Source organism: Lissotriton helveticus, chromosome 7 (genome assembly GCF_964261635.1).
Source record: "Lissotriton helveticus chromosome 7, aLisHel1.1, whole genome shotgun sequence".
NCBI lineage: Eukaryota > Metazoa > Chordata > Amphibia > Caudata > Salamandridae > Lissotriton > Lissotriton helveticus.
The window spans coordinates 1331508845-1331536780 of record NC_136068.1 but is presented as its reverse complement, the minus strand read 5'-3'; the positions used below and the strand labels follow the sequence as shown (position 1 = coordinate 1331536780).

Below are 27936 nucleotides of genomic sequence, written 5' to 3'. Positions count from 1 at the left end.
TAATTGACCGTCTTTGGCTCCTTTTTTGTTTTGGCTCTATTCAACTGTATAGTGCTTATTTGTGGTGTACAAATGCCTTCTTTCAGATGCAAAAATTATTAGCTGTGCAACACTTCTACATTTGTCACATGTCTGTATTATCATTTGCTGAATCTCTCCCAAAAAAAACCTCTTGAAATAAAAAATACTTATAAGTCACTCCTACTTTTGGCACTACAGGGTCATAGGGGAGGATGCATGATATAAAAAGCAGGACATGTATAGTTAGGTTTAAGATGTCCTGGCACCGAAAAAAACGTAAACTAATTTTTCACTGCAGCAAGGCTAACTCTCCCATAGACTAATATTAGGTTACCTTATTACTCTTAGTAAATGATAACCTGAGTAAGGGAAAAGATGGAGAAATACTATTTCCAATCATTTGAATTATAATGTATTATCCTATATTATGGCAAGCTCAGATTTTAAATTACTAATATGAAAATGTTACTTTTAGAGGGTCTGCATTTTTCTGCCTAAACCAAATGGGCCTTTCTGTCAGTGTCCCGGCTTACATGACTGTTAATGGCTCTCCTGTGGTGTGAGGTCTATTTTGTCCAGACAGGGGAAAACGCAGTATTGGATGTGGGGAAGGGCGTTCCTTTCTTGAGCAGTCTGGTATGGGCGTTATACTCAGCCCTTCCTTGACTTTAAAGGGTAGCCGCCTTAGGACGGTCCCCACCCCCTTCCTGACTTTGGAAGCTGCCTACTCTGTCACTGACAAATGCAGCTCACACCTGGGCTTGCCTTCCCTTTGCCACTCTACACAGAATGGAGCCAAATCCACGAAAAAGGGGAGAACTGCCCAGAGCCAGTTTAGAATTAGACAAAGGTAGTGACCCCACTCACAGGCTGGCACTGTGTGTAAATGTGGCACAGTCAGTACCTGTCATCAGAATTCTCCTTGCCCTTTGCCCTGCTCTGTGAAGCCTGAAGAAAGACTGGAGTTACTTGCCTTGAACTCAGGACTCCAGAAGTGACTTCAAGGGTAAGTTGGCTGGCCCCCTTTATGAGCTGCAGGGACTCAACAAGCTTACAGAGGCCTTGACTCAACTGCCCTGCTGACCAGTACCAAGTGAACCTGACTGAACGCTGCTGCTGCTGGCCTCTTCTGGAGTGAGTTCTAACTCCCCAAGAGGTCACCGACCAGGTCCGAAGCCAAAGGTTGGTGTTAAAGTGTACTCATCAAACCTTAAAACTACAAGAGCTGGACGACAGAGGGAAAACCAGAAGTTCAGGGCTCCTCACATTGTAAACAACCATCCCTGGTCTCCTCGGAATTTGTCGAGGTCAGTGTGGGAACTGAATCTGACTGCCGATGCTACCTGCCTGAATGCAGACCTCAGACTTCAGTCTGGATACATACCCCAGACATCAGTGCCTGGAGCTCTTTGTGTCAAGAACAACCATCCTGAGTTTCACACCAGTGCTAAGTTCTTCGCGACAACACCGTACCAAGGTCTGAGACTTTAGCAACACACCAATGATAGGCCTCTCTCTGGAAGCAGCCTGCAGCCAGACCGTCAATGACCTTGTCAACGAGTGCTTCACAGTTGAAAAATGGACTACGTTATAAGGTAAACTTTCAACAAAGACGAACATGCTTTATTGGGGTCGTCCTGAATTTTTGACTTTGGCCCAGTCCAGCTCAACCAGATAAACCGTGATAGGAGCATTGTGTTTTTAGGCACTATTTTAACTTAAAACTTAAATAATTCATAACTCCACTTCTACTGACTGGATTTTGTTGTTTTCTTGTCATTTCATTTAAAAAATAAATCAAATATTTTCTAAATTGGTGAGGCATTTCTATTGTGTTGTGTTTTCACTTTAGTACTGTTTGAATCCTACATAAATCCTTTACACATTGCCTGTAAGTTAAGCCTGACTGCTTGTATACCAAGCTACCAAACGGTTAAGCACAGGTTTATTTATTGTCTTTTGTGATTCACCTGACAAATATTATGGTTATTATCTGAGAAGGACTCTCACCCTTCTCAACTCATAACCCAATTTCTTTCACCCATATTTAGGCGTTCAGTACTGCATGCTCAGAGATGAACCGGGTGTTTTGATAGAATGTACTGTATTACTATAACTGTTTGTAAAGTCACGGGGCTGTCAGTGCCTTTCCCTCGTAACGTGTTTAAATTAATAGTATAAAACTTGACCTTTGCACCGCTGTAGCAGTTTGACAAACGTATATTTGTCAGTACAACCGTTTCTAATAACGTGTTTTATTGCGCCACAGTTATTTTAACCAAAATCGTCAATAGCAAGTGTCGCCATCTAGTCTGTCTTTTCATCCCTCAGTATACATGCACGTTATCAATAAGATTGCTCGTATGAGTAATGCTCCTACCGACGAGAACCATTTCTGGAGGTCACAGCATCCCACACCTGTAATGCTGTGCCAGTCTTCCTTCTTTTAAATGGTCAATAAATGGGTTATTGTTTTAAGCATAATAACACCAACAATTAGTTCTTCGCGCTCATCTACACCAAAACCAGAGGTTATTGGCAAAAGAAAAATATTGGCCTAGTAAATTCACTCTTTACGAAAAGTATTATTAGATCAACATAATAAAATATATTATTCTACGACGTCAAGCTGATGCTGCAGAGATAACTCCGCAACCCTTTCAGTTACAAAAAAAGGACAGGAGCCATGCCGACTGACCTCATAAAATGAAATCAACAAAATTCAACAATATTTGCCAAATTCACTAAAATGCAAAATATGGACTGACATGGCGCCCCCTCTTTTTATTATATCTACTTTGCCATACTGTAAACAAATTCCAATACTAGATACAAAAAAATGAGGAATACAATGCATAATTCTATTAATTCATATTCATTATATTGACATATTCAAGAAGAATGTGACACTGGCTAATAATATAAGACTTTCTCCTGCTATATTTTATTACGTCATGACTTCATGACTTGTGGATTAATGTCAAAATAATGAAAGAATTGCATAACATTTTGAAGGGGATTGAGACCAGTTTATAAATCATGAAGGCTTGTTACTAACAGTATATTGAATTAAATACTCAAGTTAACTAATCGATACATTAGTAGATTAGATCTGTGCCGAACAGCACATAACCAAAGAACTTATGTTATGTTATGTTACGTGGATTTGTACTGCGCACAGCTGCCCCAGCTAAGGGGCGTCCTGGGGCATGGCAAGGTAACACGCAACAGCCACAAGAAACACAACAGCTAAAAAAGAAGGAACCAAGTTAAAATAGAAAAGTTTTAATAGCCTTGCGAAAAGACAAGAGATCTTCCAACAACCGAATCCCCACCGGAAGGGAGTTCCACAGTTCGGCTGCTTTAACCCGGAAAGAACGACCACCAACACGGCACAGCTTGTATCTGGGAGTAATAGTAAGAGCTTGGCCCAGAGATCTCAGATGCCGAGTGGGGACGTACCAGGTCAGGAGATTCAGAAGAATTTGAGGAGCCGTACTATTTAAGATCTTAAAGGCTAGGCACAGTACCTTGAATTGAATTCTAGCCCTGACTGGCAACCAGTGCAGAGCTTTCAAAGTACTGGAAACAGGGCAGAATCGAGGGAGACCAACAATTGCTCTTGCGGCGGCATTCTGCACCCGCTGGAGGCGGGTGATTTCGGCCTGATTAGCGCCCACCAGAAGAGAGCTGGCATAATCCAGGCGTGATATAACAGTCGCCTGTATAACCAGCTGCCGGGTACGGGGATCAAAAAACTTCAGGACTGGGCGCAGGGTCCGGAGAATTCCAAAACAGCAGGCAGCCGTTTTCTTTGTGTGCCCCTCAAAACTGAGAGTAGGATCCATCCACACTCCCAGATTTTTCAATTCCGTCACCGGAAGAGGGGCCGGCCCAAGCTCCGGAGGCCACCACCTATCCCCCCAGAGATCCGCCCGTCTGCCGACGATCATGATCTCGGTTTTCTTCGCGTTGAGCTGGAGACAGTTGGTCTTCATCCAGCTTGCCACCGCCCTAAGTCCGCTCTGAAACCTGGGAGCATCCTGATCCACGTCTCCGCTGATAGTAACCGCTAGCTGGGTGTCATCGGCATATGACACCATGGTCATACCCCATTGCCTGACAACCTCAGCCAGCGGTCTCACGTATAGGTTGAACAACGTGGGGCTCAGCGAGGGCAGATCCCCCCACTCCTATCTCCTCCAGGCGATGCAACAGGATAGGATGAGAGACAGTATCAAAGGCGGCGCTTAGATCTAATAGTACCAGCGCTGCCGTCTGTCCTACATCCATTACTGTGCGAAGATGTTCAGCCATGGTGAGAAGGGCGGTCTCCGTGCTGTGTCCAGCACGGAACCCGTTCTGGGTGGGGTCTAAGATGTTAAGTCGAGTCAGGTGGTCAGAAAGAGCCTTGTTCACATGGGCCTCCACAACTTTGGTCGGCCAGGGGAGCAGGGAAATAGGCCGATAGCTTTCCGGCTTTTCCGGGTCCAGGGAGGGTTTCTTTAAAATGGGAGAAACCACAGCCCGCTTCCAGCTTGCTGGAACCGTGCCCGAGGCCAGCGAGATGTTCATCAGGGAAAGTACCGAAGTACGACCCATAAACAACTGGTCTCTGAAAAGGGCTGGCTTAAGCGGATCGGCGGGCGACCCGGATTTCACCTGCTGGGCCAAGATGTCAAAACCCTTAGTTGTCAACGGGGGCAGCACATGCAGCAGGGAGTCACCAGAGATGTTACATGGAGTACCTGCCGGTGGCCTAGTATCAGGGAATGTTAAGTAGATGTTTTGAACTTTTTCTAAGAAGAACAGGGCAAGGGCCTCACAGTGAGCCGTGGAACTCATAGTGGTTGCCGAGGCCCGCTTTGCTACAAGGTCCTTTACCACTTTGAAGATGATTTTTGATGGATTAGGGCTATTGCCGAACTGCTTGTGATTAGTCTAACTATGGCGGGATGCGTGGATAATATAATATATGAGAAAATATATCATTTGCGATGGAGCTGTGATTAATGGAGTGAATGTATGATGCTGAAGTTTGAATAGTGAGGGTGCACTAGGATGTACTCTATTATCTAGTTGATTATAAAAGTTAAAAGTGAATCCACATTTACTATAAGTTGTTGAAAATGAAATAGCATAAAAATGTATTAGTGAGATGTTGGGTTAGAACTTGCTTATCTTGGGGAATGTGGCTTGGAAGCCCCGGATTGGGGGCTCCTGCACATAAAGAAAGGATTATTGACATTTGCAGTCAAGAAAGCAGTTTATCCGTGCCAAAAAATAAACGGAGCATTTATCTTAGTTGGTGAGCATGCTCTGCATAGTTTCATGGAGGTAGTAGATATGTCTGGTTTTAAAAGTAGGCTTGTCTATATTTAGAAGCAAACTGCACGCGATTGCATTTCTCCAAGACATGGCTGATGAGAGTTAAGAGCTTAAGTGAATAATTCACGTGTCTTTTTTTACGTTCTCTTTGTTCAAATGGTGCTTTGGGCAGACTATGAAATGAGTTCTTTTCAGTGAACTGAAACCCATTAGAAATGTTTAAGATGACTTTCTAAGTCTGAGTAAAAATAGTAACAAGATAAACAGTTCTCTAGAAAAAGCAGTGTATATAAAGGTAACCTTTATTTTAACAGCCGGCAGTTTTTTTTTACTGCACTAAACACTTCAAAATAATAATTCTTTATACAACATTTTCTCTATGCAATACTTTTCAGAAAGTGAATTTTGACAAACAGGTTGTTTTACCTGTCAATTTCTTCCTCCTCTCAATTTTTTAAAACTCATTATATAATACCTTTCAGATTATTTCCAGCACCCCTTTGCACACTTTTCAGTATTGACGTGTGCATAGGCTGCTGTTTAAGCTTATACTAATACCAAACCTTCCATTTCTAGAACTACATAAGCTTATGGGTAGGAGGATGAAGCTTTCTTTAATTTCAAATGAAACTACTCATTATGATGTTAAAAAGGCTGTCTCAAATGTATCTCTTACTATGGGCACGTATTTATCTGAAGTGATCTAACCTGACAATAGTGTTATTAAAATGTCTGCTCAATCTTTTTTGAGTTCAAACCAACAAGATACCTTTCTATCAGTTGTGCTACAACTAATAAGAGACCAAAAAAGTCCCTCCTTCTACTTTTAGAACTCCTGATAACCTATCCTTGGAAGTTTTATTAGAGGAGTTTAGACAGCTTCACCCTATTATGGTTGAGACTAACAGAGTTCTACAAAGGCTAGATGGCAAGTGGTCCATTGCAGAAAAGAGATAATCAGAAAGGGAGCAGAGAATTAGCAATGTGTAAATGAAATTTCTAAAATTGTCAAAATGGAGAACAAAATATATTCCCTTAAACTTTAAGATGAGAATTTAGAAATTCCGACAACCTAAGTGTTTAAGCTGTTCCGCAATGCTCAGAAATAGGTGATTAATAAAAATTCCTGCCATACTTTATTCCATACGGTTTGAGCAATCCAGAGTTGTCTAAAGTTAATATTCAATGAGCTCATAGATTGATGAGGAATGTTATGACACTAAAAGTACCTCTATGCCCAGAAACAGCATCATTTATTTTTTGGGCTATATAGATCTTTTAAAACTGTTTCTAGCTGCATGAGGGAACAATAATTTGGATTGGAATGGTCAAAATATTTTTATTTCTCAAGATGTTGCTAAAGCTGCAGCTTTGATATTCAAAGACTTTCTAGACTTAAGACCTGCTTTTGAGAAAGCTTGATGATATAGCCTTGCCAACCCTTGGTTTTTCGAAGTCCCATGCAAGAATAAATCTGACAGTTATTCTGACCTTCTTAAACTTAAAGAATACATCTTTAATCAGAGAGATGACGAAATGGATATTTCGAAACTGGAAATAGTTGAAATTGTGTTCTGTTTAAATATTCTTGTTTCTGTTACAATAATGGAATGCATTTGTTCTTTATGTGTGGAATGTTATTTTATTCATAGAATGTTTTACGATCTTTTTCAAAATTTTCTGTTGCTTTGTAGGTTTGTGTCACCCTTTTCACTCTGTTTTTGGATGATGTAATGTGATCTAATGAAGAGCCTGGTCAGTTGTGGTGGAGTCTGACCTGTTTCTCTCTTCATGTGGTGTTCACCATGCCCTGTGGTAATTCTCTTTGTTCTTAAGGTTAACTTTATTGACGTTATCTTCGGATGTTTGACTTCCTGTTGTATATGTTTTTATTTTTGTCCTCCCTTTCCTATCCTATTTTTGCATGTTCTTTGCTGTCTGCCACTTTACAAATATATTATTTATTTGAAGCATTGTAGTGATGTTCTCCATTTTTTTTGTTTAATGGTATGAGATGCGATGTAAAAAATCATGGAAAGTCAAAGTCCTACTAACCCAGTTAAACATGAAAGAGTATTAATTCATCTTTCCAGATCATATGTAGGCGTTGCATTATTACTAGGCACTCATATTTTTAAATTTCATTTTATTTTATTTTTATTAAACAGCAACCTTGTTACATACAATTAATACTTGAGGAAACACATAATCAATTGCAATATACCCCAAAGACAAAAAAGAACCATCAGATCAGTTAAGGCAGTTACAAAACAATACTTCACTAAAAAGAAAATGAATTATTATTTTCAAACCTAGCATCACATAGAAGAAAAATTACAGAACTGCCAATTTGTTATAAATCAGAAAATCACATAACAGCCATATCCTCTTTCCATCTATAAATAGGAGCCCAGATTCGCCTACCCAGCATTCTCCTTCTTTTACCATTTCTTTCATACATCCCCTTTTCAAGATTATAGGAACCTAGAAGCCTGGCGAGCCATTGCTGGAAATTTGGTGCTGCTTGATCCAACCAGGCCGAGGCTATACAAATCTGCAGCACGGCCATAGGTAGAAAGGAAAAGTAATAGAATGAATCTTGTATTTCACTACTATCTATCCTTAAGAGCATTAGTTCAGGGGTAAGCAAAACTTTCATATTCATTGTTTGAGCCAAGGTATCTAGTCGAGGGCAGGTTGAAAACATATGGATTATATCAGCATCAAAGCTATCACACCGGGGACACCTGATTCCCTTCCATCCACCCCACTGAGCAATCCTTGCAGGGGTATAGTACAGTTAGAAAATAGTTTTGAAGTGCTGCACTTGGAGCCCCGCAGAACACAAAATAGCCTGTCTCAGTTCTAGGGAGTCAAGGAATTTATTTTCATCTATTCACAGTTTATCTGCCCATTTCTTCTCATGTTTATCCAGGTGATCCAGCTAAAGTAACGATAGTTCTGCATATATGCTCTTGATAGTACAGTTCTCATTATCTCTTATAATATCAATTATTTTAACATCCCTAAAGCCGTTTAACCCGCCATTTTTCCCACCAAGAAAACTACTTATCTGTAGTATTTAAAAAAATGTCTCCTTTCAATACCAAATGTATCCTGAATTTCTCAGAATGAGCGAATTCCATCCTGACCTAAAAGATCCCCTATTTTCCGAAGCCTGCTCCCCTCCCATGCTAACATTGTTGCATCAGCTAAGATTCCAGGAAACGTGGGATTTCTGTACAGCTGGGTATAAAAGTGTATCCTTCCGAGACCAATCTTCTTTTTAAACGCGGCCCAAACCTTAAATGCAGTCGCCAAAGTTTTAAATCTTGTTTTTTTTTAAATGACTAGGTTTGTTAACACCATGGCTGCTGGAGTCAATTATCTGCTGTGCTGGGCCCTAATGTAAATGGGTGTGGTCATGACGAGCTGAGCACACAAGAGGTGTACCTCATGACGAGCTGAGCTCGTCATGAGCATCGAAGGGGTTAAACTTCATAAAGCAGTTCACGGCATCCTCTCCTATTAATAGCTTGTATGTATCTGGTATACCTATACTAGACCATGGATCTGAGACATTCCCGCCAAATAGCCCGCTCATATATTGGAAGGCCGCAGCCCAATAGTACATTTTGAAGTCTGGGGCTGCCCAGCCCCCTCTTTCCGTTGGTAGTGACATATACCGTAGAGCCCTCCTAGTTTTACCGTGTGCCCAAATACATCTATTCACTATTTTCAAGCGTTATATACCAATGTCTCTCAAATTCCAACGGAATTACCCTAAAGAGGTAAAGTACTTTAGGCAGAAAGACCATTTTAGCCACATTGCACCGACCCACCAGTGACATATGAAGATTATGAAATCTGTCGAAATCTTTTTCAGTCTTCGTAAGTATTGGCTTAATATTTTTCGCTACCACTTTCCCCAGATTTGGTGTAATATCTATACCAAGATAAACGGCTGATTCCGTCATCTAATACAACCACACTATTCTTAACTATCTGCGTCTTTTGCCTATTTAATAGATATCCAGAGATCAGTCCAAAAGCTTGTGCTTCACTTTCTATTGCAGATAAAGCAGTTTGTGAATATATAAGAAAGGGACCCCCTGAGACTGGTTCCAAGTTCCTAGGTCAGGGCACAATATTTATAAAAATAACAAACCTAGGCAACTGAAGGGTCCTAAAGGATGATAGGTACAATGACACAAAAATATATATAAACAAAATACAATAGACCTAATGCAGTGTACAGGGAAAAACTAACAGAACCAACTAAGATGGTGGTGCAATTTATTTATTAAAAGTATACATCATATGAAATATGTTTATAAAATACATGAAAATAACACAATTGTTAAAACAGTTTGCACATTTACAAATATATCATGAATCATATTGAAACATCAATCCAGTCATAAAAAACATCCAAGTGGGTACATGAATTATCTCTACGCACGTTTCGGCGTATCAACACGCCTTCTTCGGGAGAACCACTTGCTGATTCTAAAAAGGTTTTATAATTATCCTGCCTCAAATATCAGGAAGCAGGTTGAATTATATGAAAAGAACCTGAATGTCGTCCTATATGGGGTAATCTAATTATATCCCCAAATCCGGTAGTAGATAGATGTTATGTTGACAGAGATAGGAGTTAAAACGATGCTTGCTTCTAGCCTTCTACTCCCTAGGGTCCTTTTTAAGTGTCTTGTCAAGGATGGTTGAGGACTATAATTATTACAGTCATCAAACTATATTTAAATATGATGAAAAGAGTCAAGTAATTAATACTTAGTCTAAATTTTGTGGATGTCAAAATTCAGCTGAACCGGAATCCTAGTAGACGCTACCCGCGCTTCTAACCAATACTGTCCTCAACGGGTTTGTGTGGCCATCCATGCCCCCAACACCCACTGAATGTACGTAGAACCTTCATCCATTTAAGGTTCAATACTCTGGCTTGACACATTATATCTACCAGATCTGGACCATTTGCATCCAAAAAGGTTTTATAAAACTCCAGGGGATCTTGTCTGGTCCTGCTGCTTTCCCAGGTGAAAGATTACCCACCACCGCATAGATCTCCTCCTGTGTCAGTTGGGTCTCCAGTGTATCCCTATTGTCAGGGCAATACCCTGTTTTGGGATTTCCCTTAAGTACCCTTGAATTAACCTTTGCCCTGCAGATTGCTCTTCGCTATATAGATTTTCATAAAATTGTTGAAATACATCCCAAACCCCAGCTGGAACCTCAATCAAGTTCCTGCTATTATCTATAATTTCATGAGTCTCCCCCACCATTCTCTTTTGTCTCAGTCAAACTGCCAGGGTATGCTCCACTCTCTCTGCTCCACTCTCTCTCTGAACACGTAACAATGTTCTCTTCTGGTAAGAAACCTTTCTGCTGCCTTACCTGCTGCAATATCACCTATTTCTGCCTTAGCCAAAGCCAACCTGAGCAGTATATGATCCAGATGTTTCCCCAGCATCATTGCAGCTGCAATCTCCTCCTCTACTCCCATTAGCGTCCTGCTAAGTCTTTTATCCCATTGTAACTCCCTTCCCTGCCGATACAGACTGTAACTCAATGTCTCCCCTCTGACTCCAGCATTGAACGTATCCCAGATTGCCCCAGAGATTCATATGACGGATATACTCCATATCCTTTAAAAGAGCTCTCTCAAAAGTCCAAACCCGTTCTGTTTTTCCCCCCTCCCTACTGCAATCGTTAAAACTAAGGGGTTATGGTCCGAGATTATCTGGGGGTATTTCTCTGTCTTGCATCTATAAATTAGTGAATATGAAGCAAAAAATAATCTAATCTGATAACTAATTTATCGGGAGCAGAATAGAACGTACTTCCAGGATCTTCAGGGTTAAGGTGTGCCCACACATCTACACACTGTTCTGTACTAGGTTGGTAAATGCTCTAAAGACCTTTTTCTTCTGACCCTTATACTTACTTCCAGCTACCCTCCAAAGCCCCCCAGGATGTTAATGTTAAAGTCCCCAAACAATTATTACTGGGGAAGGCAAGCTCATTGTACAAAAATTCTAAAACTTTCCGGATCGTCCCTGGTCAAACCGTAAACTGAGCAGATGGTAAAAACCTCATTATGCAGCATACTTTCCACCAGTGCCCAGCGTACCCATCTATCGGACAGCTTCCTCTTAAAAACGATATCACTACGCCAGGAAAGAATGGCAACCCCTCTTGTGTAGTGTTAACAATATGTTTGAACCCGAGTTGCTCCATGATACTACCTTTAGTGCCCTCTATATGGGACTCTTGAACACATAATATTTCTATACGTAGTGTTTTCAGGACAATTTTAGCTCTTTGCCTCTTGGCCTGATCGTTCAAACCACAAATATTTATTGATGCAACTCGCAGGTTCATTAACTCATATCAGAAAATTTCCCAACCCGATTTATGGCTCTTTTACATACACTGTTGTCTTTCAATTTCTATTTCCATGCTTAATTATAGGTAGGCTTTCCTGTTTTCAGTTTCTATTTTTGGTAAATTCTGGTTGGGTTTTTTCAGTGTTTCCAAGTGATTTTTATACCTTAAAAACTGTGGTACACATTTTCGCACCATTAAAAACAACAGAAACAGTGTTTTTCTGGTGTTTTTGGAATGTGTTGCTTTTATTATTGCTTGCTTTCTGTACTGATTGTGCATGGTATGGAGACAGTGTATGTACAGTGTATATGAGGTTCAAATACATTTTTGCAAATCAAACTTATTGCAGTACACCATACAATACTTCTTCAGTGAGTCTTTGTTCATGCATGCTCGCTCTTTCCTTAACATGTAAAACTTTTTCTGTCAAAAGGCCTTCTCAACATTGGCACTTGAGACGGGAAATGCCAAAACAGCCTCTACACAATTTGCTAACTCTTGTCACTGACATAGATTTCCCTGCCAATACTTGTGCACGTGAAGATTGTGATTCTCTGGGCAGGTTCTGCAACATTTGCGTTGAACTGGGCGCTTATGCCCTCAGAGTTACTGAAGTAGCAAAACAACCACGGGCCTTGACTCACCTCAGTAAGGCAGAGTCTATAAACTATTACAACCAAAACAATAGCCAATACTGAGAATTAATTGTCTATACTTACTTAAAGCTTAGCGTATATGAATTAAACATATAGCAGCAGCTGGATCTTAATCCATCAATTTTTGTTTTTATTAATTACAAACTTTTTAGAATTTCGTTGAAACACAAAACATAAACACTTCATAGATATGTGTAAAACACAAAAACAATCAATATCACATGAAACAAATCAAATTAACAATAATACATACTTTACTTTGACACCCCCATTCAAACTTGCTCTCCCAATCACACCACTAATATCACTCCATTCGTAAAAACCAATCATCCAATTTTTCTCAATCACAAACCACCACAACCAGTCACTCCTGATCCAGTCAAGAAACAAGAATAATGAATCCCATGTCAAAACATCACTACATCAATTTAGAACAAAAAAGCCGTGCAGGAATGATTCTATTATGAATGGTCCAATCAGTGATTTTGACAAAAACGCTTTTTTAGTTTCAAATGTGTTTTATTGATTTTACCATTTTGACAGGGAACCTTGTTTTTGTTTTTCCCTGTCAAAAAAGCGTTTTTGTCAAAATCACTGATTGGACCATTTGGTTCATTTAATGTTGTTCATGCATGGACAAATTTTGAAATAGAATCATTCCTGCACGCCTTTTTTGTTCTAAATTGATGTAGTGATATTTTGACGTGGGATTCATTATTCTTGTTTCTTGTTTCTTGACTGGATCAGGAGTGGCTGGTTGTGGTGGTGTGGTGGGGTTTGTGGGATGTGCCTCAGCCCCACCCTGGCCCCCTCCCCCGGCCCTGTCAGCTCCCTGCAAGCAACCCCATGAGCTGCGCAGGAGACAGAGACATGTTTTTTGTTTTTTACTTTTTTTAAATAACTGAGGTGCCCATTACACACTCGCAACGCCCCACGGCCGACGCAGGCATCTCATGGCCTTTTTTATGTAGGGGGCTGCAAGGGGAGCAACAAGACCTCACCAGCCCTGCTAGCTCCCCTAGCAGCACCCTTCCCAGATACATGTAGCAGCCTACATTTTCCCACCCCATGGGTGCAGCATTTCTTTTGCTCCTGCCAGGTGGGAGCAATTCTGTGTTTCCCTGCTCACATGAGTGAGAGCGGGTGAAATGTATGTTCTTTCACCTGGCAGACAAATCTTTCTGCTCCCACCAGGTGAAAGCACATAACAGTTCCCTGCCCACACTCCTCTGGGTAGGGAAACCACAGTGTCCTGAAGGTCAGGGTTTCCTGGGCGCCGCAAAAGAGCCGGCTCTGGGGGATGGGATCCCCGTGGCCATAGTATGACCCGGGCAGGTACGCGGAATGCACCCCTCCCCTTTATTTTAAAGACAGTGCTTAAGATAGGGTCAAAATAGCTTGGCAGATGCTCATGGAGGGGGTGCCACAAGCCATGCTCCCCTACATATGAAATATGGACTCAATCCCCCACTGCAGTGTTCTTTTTAAGAAAAGGGAACACGTTTCCACCTCTCCCCGAGCCTCTATTGGGCAAGAAGACCAAAACTCCCTGGGATATTTTGTTTTTATGTGGAGGGAGAAGGAGGCTTCCCTCCCCAAGCCTCCATGGGCCTCAGGGATCCCATCCCGTGGGGCCTAATGTGGGTGCCTTGGTGCCTACCTCAGACACCCACAACAAATAATGTTGGGGCGGGTTGAGAGCCCTATGGTCACCATTAGCCCCACCTGCTCACTGCATGCGCCAATCCTGGGTGCAGTGAGAGCCGGCATAGCTCTCACATAGTGGGGCACATATTTTTTCCTGTTTGCAAGAGTGCGGGCAGGGAAACTAATGTCTACTCCCACCCAGCTGGAGCATTTTTGCAGCTCCCACCGGTTGGGAGCAGACACATTTTTATTGTCTCTCGCAAGCAGTTAAACAGTGTCTTAGAGGTAGGCACCTTGGGACACAGTGAGTAAGCATGCCTTTGTTAGCTCAGGCAGGGCAACCATGCATCCCTTCTAATTTTTTTTAAAAATTGACCCTTGGGAATGGGGTACCTGGGGCCTTACCGGCATTTGGGAAGAGGCCGCTAGCCCCCTCGCCTTTATTTTTAACCATGGCCCCTGGGACTGGTATTCCCTGGTGCATCATGGACCTGAGAAAGTTGGGCCACATGACCCCCTCTTCTTTGGAAAAGATCACTGGCCCAGGGGATGGGGCATCCTGGTCTGAAATTGGCTCCAAAAGGGGGTCGTGTGTATACCTCCTCCTGAAATACTAATATGTATAGACCACGGGCTAACTATAACAGGTGAATTTCTGTGATTTCAGAGTTTAAAATGTTATGTTGTTACTGAACATTTCACCTAACTATAATGTTACTCTATCCTTTGTTTTTTGGTGTGACGTTTTAGTTTTTTTCTAATGTAAAGTAATGTTTTATTACCTTATGTAAATCCAAACCCCAGCTGCAAATTGAGCCTAGCCTTGGCCATGCCCCGCGGACAACCCCCCACATATAGGCAACCTCCACACTGTGCACAGTCCTTGGCTATGCCTGGTGAGGGTTATGTTATGTTACGTTAAAAGTATTTGTAGAGCGCACGTTCACCATAAGGTTTCATGGCGCTTAATAAAGAGAGGTGACCAGCTGCTCATTAGATCATTCATTTGTATGCCTGAGAAAACAACCAAGTTTTTTGTTGTCTCCTAAAATGAGAGTAGCATGTAGAAGATCAGATGTTAAGGGGAAGAGACTTCCAAAAGTGGGGATCCACCAAGTCTTTTCCGTTTAAAGGTGGAGATGGGCAACAGCATCTGGTGGGATGACCTAGGGCCCGGAAGGGGCATACCGCTGGAAAGAGAGTGGGAATAAATTCCAGGCATGTGCTGTGAAGGAATTTAAATATAAGGCATCCAACCTTGCGCAGCGTTGAGTTACGCGGGAGCCAATGTAATTTCCTCATGAGGGAAGTGACTTGGTGCCATCTCGGCTGGTGATAGATCAATCTCTGCCTGATTTTGCACCAGTTGCTGTCTTTTCATTAAATACCCTGGGAGGCCAAAGTAGGTAGAGTTAGCATTGGCAAGATGTCAAATTACCAAGAATTGAATAACTTGAATAACAGCTTCCATTGTGAGTAATCTACTGATTTTCCTGATCTCCGAAGATGGAAAAAGCAGGCAGAGACTATTGTTTCAATCTGGTTCTTCAACGTGAGATCCCTATCAATGGTGACACCGAGGCTCTTGGCTGAGGAGGAAGGAAGTGGTGGCACTCCCAGCTCTGCTGGACAAAAATTCAAGGTCCACGGATACCGAGAACTACTGGTTAGGATAAGTTCTGTTTTATCAGGATTTAATTTTAAGTGGTTATTATTTATCCAGCTGCAGATGTGTAACATGGTGGTCTGAAAATTCAGGATAGAGTCAGAGGTGTTGTTGATGGTGAAAATCAATTGCAGAACATCTGCATAGTTGAAGGTCCACACCTTACTTTCACCCAGGGAATGAATAAGAGGATGGAAATACACATTAAACAGGTACGGGAGAACAAGGAAACTTACGGGACCCCACAGGGGCTGTGGCCAACAACCCAAAGGCAGCAAACCCCACCCTGCGCAGGGCATGGCGGGTGTTGGCCAGAGGGCCTGGGCTGTGCCCAATCCCTGCAGCCAACTCCCTGTATTCAGCAAACCCCACACTGTGCATGTCCTTTGGCCATGGATGGTTGGGGTTTGGCCACAGGGACTGGCCATGCCCAACCTCCCTAAATGCAGCCAATCTCACGCTGTGCAGTTCTCAGATGTGTGTGGCAAGGGATTGGCCACATGGCCTGGCCTGTGCCCAGGCCTGCGGCCAATCCCTCACAGTCAGTCAACCCCACGCTGTGCACAACCTTCAGCCATTCGTGGCGGAGGGTTGAGCCTTTGCCACAATGCATAGGATTGGCCTCTGGGCCCCGGAGACCAAATCCCTGATGCCAAATACAAGTAAACAGGTTACTGCAGTGTGCAGCCCCTTCCCCAAGCTTTCTTGGACCCCAGGAACATCATTCCCCATGCCAAATATAATAAAAAGGGGAGGTGTTCAAGAGGCACCCATCCTCGTGCTTTATTGGGGCTCCGAGGAACCCTTTCCCCGCGTTGAGTAATTCAAAAATGGAGAGGGGCATGCCGCCACCCTACCTGAACCTAATTAGGCCCACTGGACCCCAGTGACCCTACTCCTTGAGCCTCATCAGGCCATAGAGACCCCATTCCCAAGGGCTGTGCTAATTTTAAAGAAGAGAGGGGCTGCTTGGTCCCCCTCCCCGAGCCTCATCAGGCACTGGGTATCCCACCCTCCAGGGCTGTGTCTATTGTGAAGGGAAAGGGGCACGCTGCCCACCTCGAGCTGCTATGGCCCCACAGACCCAATCCCAGAGGGATTATTTTAAGTTGAGTGCCCTGGTCCCCACCCAGGTCATCCACCATTGGCAACATTGGAGGTAATGGGGTATCCTAGTAGTATAGGAGATGTGCTGTACATGCATGCAATGAGGTATCACTTTCTAATTAGCCAGTAGAAAGTACTCTAGTTAGGTAGAGGTGTTGCACACACAATGGTGGCCTCTTCTTGGATAAATACGCAGGTCAAGATTCATTCTGGCACGATGGTCATTTCACAGAAATTAAACCTCAGCAGGTTACAGTTAGCAAATAAAATTTAACAAAACTCTTGAAACTTACTGAAAAAAACAAAGACAAAGATTGCAGGGATGCTATAGTTAGGAAATAGAATTAATAAAATCTTTGAAATTCAGTGACAAAACCAAAAATTACAGGGGTGTTAAAGTTAGGAAATATATTATAAAAAGACTCAGAAATTCACTAAAAAAACAAAGGTTACAGGGATATTGTAGTTAGGAAATAGGAATAAAAAAAGTGCCAAAATTCACTGAAATAAACAAAGGTTACAGGGATGTTAGAGTTAATAAATATAATTTTAAAAAACCTTAGAAATTCACTGGGACATTATGGATAGGCTCACATTACACTTGTACAAAACTTCAGCAGTTATAATTCCCTGAGCCAACTAAAACGTTTACCCATGAAGTGCACTGCTTATGACCTCACATATTACATCACTCATGACATTGTCAGTGACATCACTCATGACGTCTCAAATCATATCACTGATGACCTCATCCACAGAACCACTCACACACAAATTCACACCCCCATACAACCTCTCATACTCTCACTCACACACAGACACAACAAGTCACATACCCATTTACAGAAAAGACAACCATCAGAGGCATCCTCACATACTGACCCCCGGGCCCGAGCTCCATCTTTTGCAACACCATTCCAGATTTATTTGTACTCCTAGCCCTGTACTTTAAGGACTGCTTCTTCCTCGGCAACCTACATTTTCACATTGACGACCCCAATGATAATAACATCACACACCTCCTCAACAGTGAGAGCAGCCTCGGACAGACCCATCCATTGCAACCCCACGCACACTGTAGGACACATGACGGACACCATCTTCACCTCCAGCAAAGCGTCAAATGTAGCCTGTCATAGAACTCACATGGACCGATCACTTCAGGGTCTACGTCAGCACCTCCTGCCCCACACTCCACCCCAAGATGACCAGCACCCCTACCACAGCTAGATCAAAATGTTAGAGACCAGCTGAACGGACACCCTCACCACCTCCAACTCCGCCTCCACCATCAACCTGGAACAGGTAATTATGAACTTCAACAGCTATATCATCCACTGCATTGACAACGTCGCCCCCATCAAGAGCAACGGTCAGAAAAGATCCTCCAAAATGGCCAGCTGGTACACCCAGGAACTCGGAACAGTGAAATGTGACAGCAAACAGTTGGAGAGGAGATGGCAGGCCACAAAGGACACCTCTGACAGGACAGCCTCCAAATCCTCCATCAACCTTTACCACTGCCTAATGAAGGGAAGAAAAAAAGCAGCTCTAGCTGCATGCATTAAAACCAGCACCAACAACAGCAAGGAACTTTTCAACATCGTTAAATAATTTTCGAACCCACCTTCCATCGAAAGCAGCATCACACCCCCACAAGAACTGAACGACAACTTGGACGACTTCCTCCATGACAAGATTGCAACCATATGTAGAAACTTCGAGCACCAACCTACTCCTATGGACATCCTCAACAGACATGCCACCACCGCAACCACCGCAAACCATATACTGACCACCTGGAACCTCCTCTCCACCCAGGACACTGCCTGTGGATCATCCCAGTAGAATCTCCCATAGACCCATGCCCGCATCATATCTTCGCCCTCGGAAATCAAAGGATCGACCAGGAATTCACCACCCTGTTCAACACCTCAGTCACCACCGGAACATTTCCCAATGCCTGAAAGCATGCCAAAGTCAGACCACTTCTCAAAAAACTTTCTGCCGACCACAGCAAACTCAAAAACTGCCAGCCAATCTTCCTGCTCCCATTCCCAGCCAAGGTACTGGAAAAGGTTATCAACAAGCAACTCACGAAACACCTGGAGCAGAACCAGCCACTTGATGCCTCCCAATCCTGCTTCTGTAGCAATCATAGCACGGAGACCGCGTTGATCGCAGCCACCAATGACATCAAAACTCTCCTCAACTGAGCAGAAACAGCAGCTCTGATCCTCCTCGACCTCTTGGCAGCCTTCAATTCTGTATCCCACCACATGCTGAATGAAAGACTCTACCACATTGGCATCCAAGGGGAGGCCCTCAGATAGAACCCCTCCTTCCTCACCGGAAAAACACAGAGGATCCACCTTTCACCTCCGAACCCAAGGATATCACCAGCGGTGTACCCCAGGGCTCATCCTTCACCCCCCCACTCTTCAACAAATATATGATCTTGCTGGCGATTATCATCAGATCTCATAGTCTCAACATAATATCTTACCACAGACAACACCAACCTCATCCTCTCACTCACTGATAACCCTACCACCACCAGAGCCAGCTCAACAGATGCATGACAAGATTCACTGAATGCATGAAGAACAACTGCCTGAAGCTTAACAGAGACAAGGTGGGAGTACTGATCTTCGGCAACACCAGCAATCCATGGAATGACTCCTGGTGACTATCAGACCTAGGACCCGCACCCACACTCTCCGACCATGCCAGAAACCTCAGAATCATCAGTGAGAACAAGCTCACCATGAAATCACAGATCAACCCCATCTCCATCTCCTTCACCTGCTTCCTCAATCTGTGCATGCTCCTTAAGGTCCTCAAGTGGCTACCCCTGTGCACGAGATGGCCCGTGACACAGGCCCTGATCATCAGCCACCTGCACTATTGCATCGATCTTTTAGTACGAATAGTCGCACACCTCCGACAGGGATTTCAAACCGTACAGAACACATCAGCCAGACTCATCCTCCCCCGATAAACCCACATCACACCCCACCTCAGGCAACTTCACTGGCTTCCGAAACAAAAAAGTTGTCAATTCAAGCTACTGACCCATGCAAACAAGGACCAGCCTGCATTAATAACTACCTGAACTTCTACCAACCATCAAGAAGACTGCTCTCCACCTCCCTATCACTTGCTCGTACTCTCCACATCTTATGAAGCAGAAGTGAAAGACGCTCCTTCTCCTACATTGCAGCACAGCTCCAGACCTTCACCTCACTTCCGGAATTCCGAATGCCCCTCAAGCCGAGTCTGGTGGCTCAGTGGACTAGTGCGTCCACTGCAGGGGCCTGTGTTCAACCTCATGGTCACAGGTACAAATCCCGTCGGGTCCACTCAGCCTTTCATCAATGTGAGGTCAATAAAATGAGTACCATTGAGTTGGGTAACAAGAAACATCTTTTATTAAGTGCCAAGATGCCTCCGGATGAATGTGCACTTTACAAATACACATGTATTAAGACCTGGCTGTTCAAATGAGCCTCTGGGACCTGCAAGAACCTATGCCTATCAGGTGATTAGCTTTGCTGTATTAATCCTGATTGATTGATCGATTGATTGATCATGAGAATGACCATTGAATCAGTAATACCAATGATATTCAGCTCTTCCATTCCATTCATCAATATAAAGCTAATATTGCACATCTTGCAGGAGCACAAGCCATGATCTCACTAAGCAATATCACTTCCAGTAGAAAGCCTATAGCTAGCTTCTGCTAGACTGCCCTCAGGTTTCCTGTTTTCCCGTCTCAGTGCAACTCCACATGCCCAGTTGCCCAGAAAAAGAACTGTTATTCCCATTTCAGAGGACAAAACTCAGAAAGGCTACAATATGGCCAGATTGTGACCACCCACTATCACCACGACAAATTTTAACAATTGTATAATGAAGGCCCCAGTGCTAGTCCGTACTTTGGACTCAATAGTTTAGCAGGGCAATATTTTTACCATGATAAAGTGGCCCTCTCATCCTTTGTACTGTGTTCTACGGAAGAGGCAGCTAACCTGTGGTTTTACCAGTGCTTTACTAGGTTTTACTAGAACATTTAGTGAATATTATTTATAATCATTGATCAGAATTCACAACACTAAGTCTACATTTGTATTGAAGGGTATATGGACTTTGTGCTAAAAAAATTGTGCTGACTGATATTCTCCACCTGCACAGCAGCACCTAATTACATAGCGCTGCAGTTATGTAGTGATGCCTATGAACAGGGTTGGGAGGGGAGTGGGGGGCACTCTCTCCTGTAAAATAAAAAGACAATTGCCACAGGGCAAACACGGGCATCGAGAGTGTGTTGGTATATACCCCGTGGTAAAATGTCTGCAAATTGTATTCATCTATGCCACCTCAATTTGGTTTCAGGTTACCCCCACACCTAATGACAGCCTTAAAGTTACGGCTTGGAGGAGTCATCTGGGTCTAAGGCAGTCCACTCTTTTACAATTGATTAGGCTTATACGTGTGTTAAAATTGAGAATTTGGTGGGTGGGATGTGCCATCAAAAACTAGGTAGATGTCCCATCCACCAAATGTGCAGCTCCTCCACTTGATTTAGAATCAGGTGATTCACTATGTATTTGTTGGAGAAGCCTCTATGGTTCTGATGGCAAAAACCTTTGCCTGATACCCTGTCAAAAATTGAGCAATTGGTCCAAGGTTTCTCAGATTGTTTGTGGCAGACATTGTAAAGTACTTTTTCTTACTCAAGCTTGCCAGTCTAGAACAGAAGAAAAAAGAAATGACCCCCCTTCCCAACTACCATGCACTGGGACAAAACGCTTGGCATGGGGCAAAACCCTTGCCATTGTTTTTTGTTTTTCACTTTCAAAATTCCTCTTAGGGAGTTCTGTTTTCAAAAACACCAAACTTTGCTGAGTGAGAGCATTGAATATTCCCTTTTATCAAAGTTTTAGTGCCCTCAGAGGTTCTGCCACAACTCTGGCTTTGCTGAGGATACTGAGATCTCCATCTGTCTAAGCTCTCCATGTAAGGCAGAAGGTCTCCTGCCAGATCAGCAGACTAGATACCTTTTCAAAAAGAACAATTGATGGACAGATTGCAGAACAATGTCATACATTCACCCCAGTACAGAGATCTGGCCCTAAATCATCATGTGTTTTGCTCATCATGCCATTCCAATTTGGACCTAGCCATATAAAAAACAGTCTTGATCCTGCGCTCACTGGGAACAATCGAGGCCAAACTGCGAAGCCAGGTCTTCTCTGGACTGGAAACAAGCATCCTAGGACCAGTTTCGGGCTTTCAGCCCACATGAGCCAGAATAGCTTGACTCCAGTGGCATGGAGAGCACGGGACCCACGTCTGGGCATACCCGTCCCACACGGGATGATGAATGCAAAACGAACAATTGATGGATGAACTGCAGAACAGTGTCATACATTCACATCAGTACAGAGATCTGGGCCTAAATCCATTGTTTATTTTGCTCACCATGCCTTTCCAATTTGTACCCAGCCATATGCAAATCAGTCTTGACCCTGCGCCCAATGGGAACAGTGCAGCCCAAACTACCAGGCCAGGTCTTGACAGTTCCGTCTGGACTCCTCTCATGAGGCAAAGAGTCAAAACTGATTTGCATATTGCTGGGTCTGAACTGGGGTGGCATTGTGAGCAAAAGAACGATGTATTTTACCCAGATCTCTTGTGTTAGAACTGGGGGTCTTTAGGTGGCTGAGGCAGTTACCTTAGTCCAAATAGGGATCATTGCTTCTAGTCAGGGAAAGGAGGGACACCCTCTTTGATAACCCCTGCTCACCCTCTGGTAGCTTGGCACGAGTAGCCAGGCTTATCGTCAAGGCAATGTGTAAAGTATTTGCAACCACACTTCCAGTGACACAATGATAAAACCCCAAATAGAAACCGCACTGTATGAAAATAGCGGTATCTTTATCAAGAAGAAAAATATGATAAGACCAAACGATAAGAATCCAACATATGCGTATTTGTAGTATTTCACTTTGCCGGTTATTAGGCCTACAAACACTTGTAGGTTCTGGTGGTATTAATGAACAGTTCACGATGTTCAAAGGCAGTCCTAATGCAATGCTATGCAGTTCATAATGCAGTTCGTATCGTCAGAATAATGCAGTTCGTAATGCAAGAATAATGCAATCCTCAATGCACGTAAGCAGGCAGTTCGTAATGCAAGGATAATGCAGTCCTCAATGCACGTAATCAGGCAGTTTGTGATGCAAGTATAACGCACTCCTTAATGCTTGTAATAACACAGTTCATTATGCGAGAATAATTCAATCCACAATGCACGTAATAAGGCAGTTCGTAATGAAAGTATAATGCAATCCTCAATGCAAGGAATCAGGCAGTTCGTAATGCAGGAATAATACCAGGCCAATCGATGCGTTTAGCGCAGGCACCACTAGGCCCATACCACAGACAACAGTCCTGAACTTCTGAGGGCAGCCCCGGTGCTGCTGGGCAGGTCCGGGCCACTCGAGGACTCAGCGCTGATAACACGATGCAGCATGAGAGAGACAGGAGCACTCCTGAACTCCTGTGCCTCCCCAGGCCACACATGCTTGCGGCTCCCAACCGGAGTCCAAGCCTTACCTGGTGGATGCGCTGCCTTGCTCTCTCTCTCTCCCCGCTCATCGGGCGTCCTAGTGGGCGCTCCCGATGACGATGCAGCTCTGATGCAAGGCGACGCTGTAGTCGGGCAGGATACGGCGCAACCTTCTCTGTTGCTGATGATCTTGGGCAGATTCCTCTTGCGAACAATGATCATGATTACCTCATGACTTCATTAGCTTTACGAAATCCTTCAGCATGTTGCGGCTCGGGCCGGCGGCGGCAGCGATCTTGATCCGCAGCCTCCGTCACTATGACGGCTCAGGCCAAAAACAACTATATAGCAGCGTGGCCGATGATTCACGCTGCGGAGGCACTACAGTCACTGAACACTTTCCAACCTGTACCACGGATCCCACGGCAGTCTCAGGCTGCACACGCACAAAGCGTCGCTGAGACTCGGTTGGGTTTAGGGCCACACAGTCCCAGAGCAAAGCTTACAAAGGTCTCAGGCTGCAAAAAGCACATGCACACGGAGCAGCTGAAACACACTTGGAAACTTAGATGTTCCTGAGTTTCTACAACAGGGAGCTAGCTCTCCTCTGGCACTTGGGGACAAGTTGCTTCGGGATTCAGCATACAGCAAAGTCTGTTCAAGCAGGGGGACACAGCACACAGCAAAGTACCTTAGCCTCTCCTTAGTTAAATCAGCAAACTGCAAGCCAGCCCCAGAACGCACAGAAAGGATCAGTCCTTTACTTCAGTCTCTTCAGCTGTTCTTCCTTGGCAGAGGTTCCTCTAGACCATGAAGTAGTTTCATTCCTTTTCAGTCTTGATCAGTCCAACGTTCAGGGGTTTCAGCTCTCATAGTTATACCCCTAAATGTCTTTGAAGTCTTTGTGTTCAGGGGGCACTGACCCCTTTCCAAATCAGTTCTGGGTGTCTCCCTGACAGTGACACCTTCTTCCTTTGATAGTGGGGGTCTGGTTCCTCAATCTCTCAGCAGGAGGGGGAGCCATTATTTTACAGCAGCAGCCCAGGCCTCTTCATATCCAGTGGTTTCTCCTCTCCCCTACACTCCAGATGCAGGTCAGCCTGTTGCTGTCTCACCTACTCCTCCCCTGGGTCAAGACATTTCCCGGATCCTGTCACATTCAAATCCAGACAGTCATTTCACCACCAGGCAGAGAAACACAAAAATGTTAGAACAAAAAAAACAGCTACTTCAAAAAACACTGTTTCTAAACACTCAATTAAAAAATCACCTTCACAAAAAGATGTGTTATTAAATTGTGAGTTCAGGCACACTAAACTTCACCTCTCCATCTTAAGCCTATGGGAAGATAGGCTGGAAACATATTACACAGCCTTCCCCATTCTGTCCTGTGGGCAAGAAGGCCTTGCATTAGTGAAACATGAAATGGAGAGTATTTCACTGTTAGGACATGGTACACACCTCTGTACATGTCCTACCTTTCACAGACACTGCACCCTGCCCAGGGGGGTACCTGGGGCCTACCAGAGGGGTGTCTGATGTGCATGGAAAGGGAAGGGTAAGGCCAGGCAAGTGGGTGAACTTGTCAGGAAAACATGGCAGATAGCAAACTGCATGCAGGCACTGCAGTGGCAGGCCTGAGTTCTCTCTTTACGGCTACTTGTGTGGGTGGTACAATTAGTGCTGCAGGCCCACTTGTAGCATTTGCTTTACCAGCCCCGGCACACATAGTGCACTTTACTAGGGACTTTACTAATAAGGCAAACATACCAATTATGCACAACCAATTACCATTAACTCTTTATACAGGAAGCATCTTAGTCAAAAGTAGGTCTAGGAGGAAGGCAAAAGGTTTAAGGAACTTTAGCCACAAAGGGCCAAGTACATCATCTTGACTGGGGTTGAATGTATGATTTACTCAGCATTCCGGCCATCATTTGTTTGCATAGCACGTTTCATCCTAAGTGGGATGGGTATGCTCAGACCAGGGTCCCTTGCTCACTGTGCCACTGGATTCAAGCTAGCCTGGATGATGAAGTGTAATACCCAGAAACTGGTCCCAGAATGCTTGTTTCCAGTCCAGGGAGGACCTGGCTTGGCTGTTCGGTCTGGACTGTTACCATGAGGCACATGGTCAAGACTGATTTGCATATGGCTGGGTCTACACTGGGGTGGCATGGTGAGCAAAAGAAGGATGGATTTAATCCAGATCTCTTGACTGGGGGTGAATGTATGATATCATTTGTTTGCGTAGTAATTTTCACCCTAAGTGGGATGGGTATGCCCAGACGTGAGTCCCATGCTCACTGTGCCACTGGATTCAAGCTAGCCTGGCTGATGAAACTTAATACCCAGAAACTGGTCCCAGAATGCTTGTTTCCAGTCCAGGGAGGACCTGGCTTGGCTGTTCGGTCTGGACTGTTACCATGAGGCACAGGGTCAAGACTGATTTGCATATGGATGGGTCTTAACTGGGGTGGCATGGTGAACAAAAGAACAATGGATTTAACCCAGATCTCTTGACTGGGAGTGAATCTATGATTTATTCAGCATTCCGTCCATCATTTGTTTGCGTAGCACTTTTCATTCTAAGTGGGATGGGTATGCCCAGACATGGGTCCCTTGCTCACTGTGCCACTGGATTCAAGTTAGCCTGGCTGATGAAGGGTAATACCCAGAAACCAGTCCCAGGATGCGTGTTTCCGGTGCAGGGAGGACCTTGCTTGGCAGTTCGGTCTGTACTGTTCCCATGAGGCACAGGGTCAAAACAGATTTGCATATGGCTGGATCTAAACTGGGGTGGCATGGTGAGCAAAACAATGATGGATTTAACCCAGATCTCTTGACTGGGGATGAATGTATGATTTATTCAGCCTTCCGTCCATCATTTGTTTGCATAGCACTTTTCACCCTAAGTGGGATGGGTATGCCCAAACGTGGGTCCCTTGCTCACTGTGCCACTGTATTCAAGCTAGCCTGGCTGATGAAGGGTAATACCCTCAACCGGTCCAAGGATGCTTGTTTCCGGTCCAGGGGGACCTGGCTCGGAAGTTTGGTCTGGACTGTTCCCATGTGGCACAGAGTCAAGACTGATTTTCATATGGTTGCGTCTAAACTGGTGTGGCACGGTGAGAAAAGGAACAATTAATTTAACCCAGCCCTCTTGACTGGGGTGAATGTGTGATTTATTCAGCATTCCTTACATCATTTGTTTGCGTAGCACTTTTCCCCCAAGTGGGATGGGTATGCCCAGACTTGGGTCCCTTGCTCACTGTGCCACTGGATTCAAGCTAGCCTGGCTGATGAAGGGTAATACCCAGACACCAGTCCCAGGATGCTTGTTTCCGGTCCACGGAGGACCAGGCTTGGCAGTTCGGTCTGGACTGTTCCCATGAGGCACAGGGTCAAGACTGATTTGCATACGACTGGATCTAAACTGGGGTGGCATGGTGAGAAAAACAATGATGGATTTAACCCAGATCTCTTGACTGGGGGTGAATGTATGATTTATTCAGCCTTCCGTCCATCGTTTGTTTGCATAGCACTTTTCACCCTAAGTGGGATGGGTATGCCCAAACGTGGGTCCCTTGCTCACTGTGCCACTGTATTCAAGCTAGCCTGGCTGATGAAGGGTAATACCCTCAACCGGTCCAAGGATGCTTGTTTCCGGTCCAGGGGGATCTGGCTTGGCAGTTTGGTCTGGACTTTTCCCATGTGGCACAGGGTCAAGACTGATTTTCATATGGTTGCGTCTAAACTGGTGTCGCACGGTGAGCAAAGGAACAATTAATTTAACCCAGCCCTCTTGACTGGGGGTGAATGTGTGATTTATTCAGCATTCCTTCCATCATTTGTTTGCGTAGCACTTTTCCCCCAAGTGAGATGGGTATGCCCAGAATTGGGTCCCTTGCTCACTGTGCCACTGGATTCAAGCTAGCCTCGCTGATGAAGGGTAATACCCAGAAACCAGTCCCAGGATGCTTGTTTCCGGTCCAGGGAGGACCAAGCTTGGCAGTTCGATCTGGACTGTTCCCATGAGGCACAGGGTCAAGACTGATTTGCATATGACTGAGTCTAAACTGGGTTGGCATAGTTAGCAAAGGAATGATGGATTTAACCCGGATCTCTTGCCTGGGGGTTGAATGTATGATTTATTCATCATTCCGTCCATCATTTGTTTGCGTAGCACTTTTCACCCTAAGTGGGATGGGTATGCCCAGACGTGGGTTCCTTGCTAACTGTGCCACTGGATTCAAGCTAGCCTTGGTGATGAAGGGTACTACCCAGAAACCGGTCCAAGGATGCTTGTTTCGGTCCAGGGAGGACATTGCTTGGCAGTTCGGTCTGGACTGTTCCTATGAGGCACAGCATGAACACTGATTTGCATATGGCTGGGTCTAAACTGGGGTGGCAGGGTGAGCAAAAGAACCATTGATTTAACCCAGCTCTCTTGACTGGGGGTGAATGTATGATTTATTCAGCATTCCATACATCATTTGTTTTTGTATCTCTGTGCTGCCAACAAG

At 44.2% G+C, this 27936-nt stretch overlaps 1 protein-coding gene across 3 annotated transcripts in view; it reads left to right on the top strand.

The window, feature by feature from the left end:
* The window catches only part of LOC144767395 (uncharacterized), a 442933-nt gene that overhangs the window by 9327 nt on the left and 405670 nt on the right, over positions 1-27936 (top strand). For 2 of the 3 annotated variants that reach the window (XM_078650843.1, XM_078650841.1), the window contains exon 2: positions 7044-7164. The exons of the other annotated variant lie outside the window; for it this stretch is intronic. The gene's annotated coding sequence lies outside the window, so the exon portion shown is untranslated. The remainder of the gene's footprint in view (positions 1-7043; positions 7165-27936) is intronic. 3 annotated transcript variants of the gene reach the window in all.